Raw genomic sequence first — 6,425 nt, 5'->3', positions numbered from 1 at the left:
TAAGTTAAACTAAATGCAATAAATCATATTGTATGCGCAAAAATACGATAATAAATCGCATAATTCACTTGATGGGCGGAAGGAGATGGAAGGAGAACAGGAGGAGACGGTTGAGACAGCCGCGTATTGGCATGGCAATAAATCAGTAATGTAAAGGCCAATAAATTTTATAAATACCATTAAACTTTTAGGAAGTGTGTCTCTACTTTATTGTTTTGTATGTAATACACAATGCTGCCGTACGCTCAGTTATCATCATCGTGGTTTTCAACGATTAGCCCTTTTCGCCTGTTCACGTCATCTTTTCGATGGACGTCCAACGTTCCTCTCGCCGGGAGGGTTATATTGTCCTGCCACTTTGGTTATTTTATCATTAGATGGACGTGGCCTTCCCAGTTCTGTTGGTATTTTTCAATTATATTTGTAATTGATTCAACATTCGTTGCTTGTCCAATATCAGTATTCCACTTACGGTCCACAAAGAATGTCCTGCCACAAAGCGGAGGAACATCATCCCCGATTCTGAATTACTAGGAATAGGATCAGACATTCGCAAACAAACAGCAAAGGTAACGCTATTACTCTGTAGGGTTGTATTAATGTTTATTTCCGAAAGTTATGGTCACTTGCTATTGAATCTGCTATAAAAATTCGAATTTTTTTTCCATCTTACATAAATATTTAGAGTTTTTTGAACAAAATGGTAGTTAAATAAATCGATTCCGACATCGGAAACATCTTTAAAAACAAATTTAAATATATGTCGGTATGCGGTAACGACCGTGTTTCCGCTGCGGTCGGATGTCAAATAACGTCATTATTTTTTGCGTTGAGCTAGAAGCGTGAGACGCGGAAAGAAACGAGGTTTCACAGCACAATTGAAGGAAAGTAACGGAAAGTGTTTAATTTGTAATTACATAATACGAAAAAACAGCTTTTCTCTGAGTTCCTTTAATCTGTTTTACGGTTTGTATTTCCGTCTTTGAGAGCGTTTTTCCCTGGGAAAGTAAGTGTGTTGTTGTTGCTGTTGTTGTGGTCTTCAGTCCTGAGACTGGTTTGATGCAGCTCTCCACTCTACTCTATCCTGTGCAAGCTTCTTCATCTCCCAGTACGTACTGCAACCTACATCCTTCTGAAACTGCTTAGTATATTCATCTCTGGGTCTCCCTCTACGCCTTTTACCCTCCACGCTGCCCTCCAATACTAAATTTGTGATCCATTGATGCCCCAACACATGTCCTACCAACCGATCACTTCTTCTAGTCAAGTTGTGCCACAAACTCCTCTTCTCCCCAGTCCTATTCAGTACCTCCTCATTAGTTATGTGATCTACCCATCTGATCTTCATCATTATTCTGTAGCACCACATTTCGAAAGCTTCTATTCTCTTCTTGTCCAAACTAGTGTGTATGAAGTTGAAACTGATGTCACGTAAGAAGGTCGGTGGTCGCTTGGCAGTGTCGAAGTTTGAAGCTAGTAAGTGAAGGCAGCGAGGAGTTAGGGTAATTTATGCGTTCTCGATGTGTCTAATTTATGCGATTCTCTCACTGTAACTTTTTTGGACTTGTCCCGTTATAACGGAACAACTACCACAGAAGTGCACAGGGAAGCCGTGAAACAAAAAGATTCCGCACGAAAAATGGGCTCGTGAGGCAACCAAAGAGACCAGAATAGCAAAGAGGAGCAATAAAAGGAAGAGAGTAGATTAGAAACTCACTAACCAAGAACCTGATGCAACTGGAGGGTTTTAAGAACAACAGAGGTAAACTGAATTTCCAAAGAATCAGGTTTTCTGACATGCTTATTTTATGCAAAAAAAAAAAAAAACTATTTGAGCTAGAGGAATGAAATTTTTTTGTGATATTTCAGGCTACCATTTGGAGAAAAGTAGACTGCAGACTCCAGCTTACTATCACCAGGAGGAAAACTATACCGTTATTAATTATAAAATTTTCTTAATTTTGATTGTCTAATTTATGTATTTATAGTATAAAAACTATTGGTTGAAATCATTTGATTGTAGTCTACTTTTTAGATAACAATGTCATAAATGTGTGCACAAAGTTTTAAGCATCTAGAAAAAAGTAGTTAATAAGCCTATAGTCTTCAAACATAGACTGATAGGAAAAATTTTAAATTACTGACCGATATAAATGTCTATATAATAAAATTTACATCGAAGCTATTCTGATCATTCTTATAACAAAATATTAATCCTTAAAACACTTTCATTGTCCTAAAATTTCTTTGTATTCAGAGTTCACATTATGTAGTTAAACTTCATGAACATTATTACTGTTTTTGCAGCCATTCACTGACAACTCACCTGAAGTTTTATTGTAAGTTGTGTAGTTCCACATGTAGGGAAGCAGCCTACTCACGCCTTATAAAATTCACATCAGTCTTTCCATTGTGTGCCAGCCTAGTCCGCTGTAACTAGTTCTGACGTCATAAATATTGCGCAATACTTTAAAATGAAGTAAATAACCTGAAACGTTTCTAGCATGTCAGGAGTAATACAAAATCAATATGTGTTGGATATTTCAATAACTTTAACCATTTTCGAAATTTGGATCTTTTTCTGTAAAAATCATTGGCGCAACAGAAAAGAGCTAGAAACTTAAAAATTTACTTTTAGTTTCCTTTTGCATAATAATTTAGTAGAAACAGTATTCTGGATCTCACAAATTAAAATTTTAGTTGAAATTCATGATTTTCTGGTTTTTGTCTTAGAAATTAAGGAAGCAAGATAGATTAATTAGGCGAATAAATAAAGCTAGGATGTTTAAATTTAAGTAGATGGGAGATCCGCTATAATCATAAAAATGTGAGAAGTTTCAACAGAATAACTATAAAACTATATCTATAGTGTATCTACAAAGAGCAAGTTCAGAGCTCGTCTACTGCGTGTAATGTAATTAAATTAATTATCTCGCCCAAAATATTTGACTTAGCCACGTCAGACTTTTATTATGATTACTTACTTGTGTGCTGATTGCACAATTAATTGAAAGCTTCATCAGCCATCAGCAAAGGAAGCAATGATTTATTCGATAACTTAAATTGGTGCATTACTAGCCCAGCGGCTAGTCGGGAGAGAAGATTTGATCAGGCGTTCCCTTTGCCGTCCGCACCGCGGCTTTATATGTAAGAACGCTGCGGGAGAAAAGGAAGGCCCCAGTTCTCTCCAGACGCTGATTAGCGCATCACCTGTGCCGGGAGTCGTGTCGCGTCGGTATCGTTGATATAAACAGCCTCGGATGCAGTAATAAGTTACTCGGAATAAGCGTAACTATGAAATCGTTTTCGAGTGAAGTGTTAATATTGGGATGACATTAATGATCTATCTTTAGTTTGCGTATGTCGTATTTTCACGTGCTGCCGCAGGACAGACATTCTACCATTATTAGCGTGGCGTTTGATGAACATTATCATCAAATTATGGCGAGCATTCACTTAAACATTTAATTTGAACAGTTATAGTTGCATTAGCGCATTAGACTCTGAACTGCTCTGGTAGTTGGATTGTGTGGAATTCTTTTTGGTCTTTGACTTTCAGAATAAAGTGATCATTTGAGAGAGAATGGTTTCTGATTATGAATCCCAGACAACCTCCTAATTCCTCAGAGCTATAAACTGTAGCTATAAATGTATTTCTCAGATGAAGTGGGCACTAGGAATTGTAATTACAGGCTTCACGTTTTGCTAATCACTTTCTGGTTGCCAATATTGTAGTTAGAGAGCCAGTGTTGAGAACGGCAAACAACAGCATTAAATAAATAAGAGGAACATTAACAATTATTCCACCCGCCGCTCCACACACAGAAATGTCTGAATCTGGCCAATTTTAGCTTACACCATCTGACTTGGAAAATTTAAAATTTCGGTTCTTACTGGTTCCCAACCTTTAAATATCATCAGCTATGCATTATCAGTCGATGTATTCATTCCATATTTAGCGGCAATATGACTCAAATTGTGTACTGAAATTTGTATCTTTACTTCGGATTCTCAGCAAATAGCACCGCCATAAAATTAAATTTATCACTTTTTAAGGTTAAATTTGATAAAATCGACCACTTACGAATGATACCGTCGACGTAATGATTCAAAAGGGTGGGGGAGAGTGGGTGGCCTTGTCTGACTTCTTTATTGATACCAGCAGATTCTGTCCCATGTTATTATTTTTGTATAACGAGTGAATTACCATAATCATATATGCTGGCATTTCCAATTCCTTAAGTGATACCGATAGCATTTTCCGCTTTTACTTGTCAAACGCCTTTTCACATTCCATAAAAACACAGTAAACTAGCAATCTAAACTGCCATGAGCCAGAGTGAAAAGGCTATCAGAAGATGACGAACCTTTCCTAAAACCATGCTGAACCTCTAATATACGTGCTTCCACTATTGGAACTAATTTCTTGTTTATAATTCTAGCACACAGTTTGGAACAGACATTTATCACCAAAGATTCATTTTATTCGTCTGGCACATTTCCGCTCAACCAACAAAAATTCATAAAATTTAAGTCTATGCTTAGCTTATTAGATGCATATTTAATCGGCTTCATATTTCTATTACCAGTGCCGGGCGACTTCTTGTTTTTTGTTTCTATGATCATGTCTTGTAGCTGTTCCATTGTTATCAGATTACAGACTCGCTGGCAGCAGTGTCTATTTATGGTTCTTCTTTATTATTACATTTGGAGTACTTTATTCACTCCTTTTCGGATATTACATTTAACTGAAAAGTATCTCGTTCTTGTTTATTTAAGAGCTTCGTAACTTTCTATGCTTTGTTTCGTCTTCCATGAACATCACGTTCTGTTTCGCTCACATATCGGTCCCAACTTTCCTGTTCAATATTTCATATTTCTTTCTTTACTAAAGCAGATTTAGTTTTATACTCCTATATGTGATTCACGTTATTAGCTGATGGGAAGGTTTTTAGATACGTCTCCTTTTTGTCAATTAAGTTACTAATATAGTCATTTGAAGTCGTTAATCCTCTTTTAGAATATTTCTTATCCCTCTTTCCTAATGGTTCAACGTCTGTATGCGTTATAATTTATTTATTAGCATTCTCTTTTTAAGTTGTTGCTTACTGGATTCATTTAACATTTCTCATTTTTTTTTAGTATAACCGTCTGATACTATGTTCTTGGAATAGGTGCATCATACAAGTTCTTATACTCGACGGGGGGTTTATGCGTGGTTTCTTCCATCCTTTTTCAAAACGTTATACCACTTTTGACTAAAATGTGATCTCATTATACACTCCTGGAAATTGAAATAAGAACACCGTGAATTCATTGTCCCAGGAAGGGGAAACTTTATTGACACATTCCTGGGGTCAGATACATCACATGATCACACTGACCGAACCACAGGCACATAGACACAGGCAACAGAGCATGCACAATGTCGGCACTAGTACAGTGTATATCCACCTTTCGCAGCAATGCAGGCTGCTATTCTCCCATGGAGACGATCGTAGAGATGCTGGATGTAGTCCTGTGGAACGGCTTGCCATGCCATTTCCACCTGGCGCCTCAGTTGGACCAGCGTTCGTGCTGGACGTGCAGACCGCGTGAGACGACGCTTCATCCAGTCCCAAACATGCTCAATGGGGGACAGATCCGGACATCTTGCTGGCCAGGGTAGTTGACTTACACCTTCTAGAGCACGTTGGGTGGCACGGGATACATGCGGACGTGCATTGTCCTGTTGGAACAGCAAGTTCCCTTGCCGGTCTACGAATGGTAGAACGATGGGTTCGATGACGGTTTGGATGTACCGTGCACCATTCAGTGTCCCCTCGACGATCACCAGTGGTGTACGGCCAGTGTAGGAGATCGCTCCCCACACCATGATGCCGGGTGTTGGCCCTGTGTGCCTCGGTCGTATGCAGGCCTGATTGTGGCGCTCACCTGCACGGCGCCAAACACGCATACGACCATCACTGGCACCAAGGCAGAAGCGACTCTCATCGCTGAAGACGACACGTCTCCATTCGTCCCTCCATTCACGCCTGTCGCGACACCACTGGAGGCGGGCTGCACGATGTTGGGGCGTGAGCGGAAGACGGCCTAACGGTGTGCGGGACCGTAGCCCAGCTTCATGGAGACGGTTGCGAATGGTCCTCGCCGATACCCCAGGAGCAACAGTGTCCCTAATTTGCTGGGAAGTGGCGGTGCGGTCCCCTACGGCACTGCGTAGGATCCTACGGTGTTGGCGTGCATCCGTGCGTCGCTGCGGTCCGGTCCCAGGTCGACGGGCACGTGCACCTTCCGCCGACCACTGGCGACAACATCGATGTACTGTGGAGACCTCACGCCCCACGTGTTGAGCAATTCGGCGGTACGTCCACCCGGCCTCCCGCATGCCCACTATACGCCCTCGCTCAAAGTCCGTCAACTGC

Source organism: Schistocerca nitens, chromosome 10, assembly GCF_023898315.1.
Source record: "Schistocerca nitens isolate TAMUIC-IGC-003100 chromosome 10, iqSchNite1.1, whole genome shotgun sequence".
Lineage (NCBI taxonomy): Eukaryota > Metazoa > Arthropoda > Insecta > Orthoptera > Acrididae > Schistocerca > Schistocerca nitens.
The sequence above is the reverse complement of the archived record's forward strand: the minus strand, read 5'-3'. Positions refer to the sequence as shown.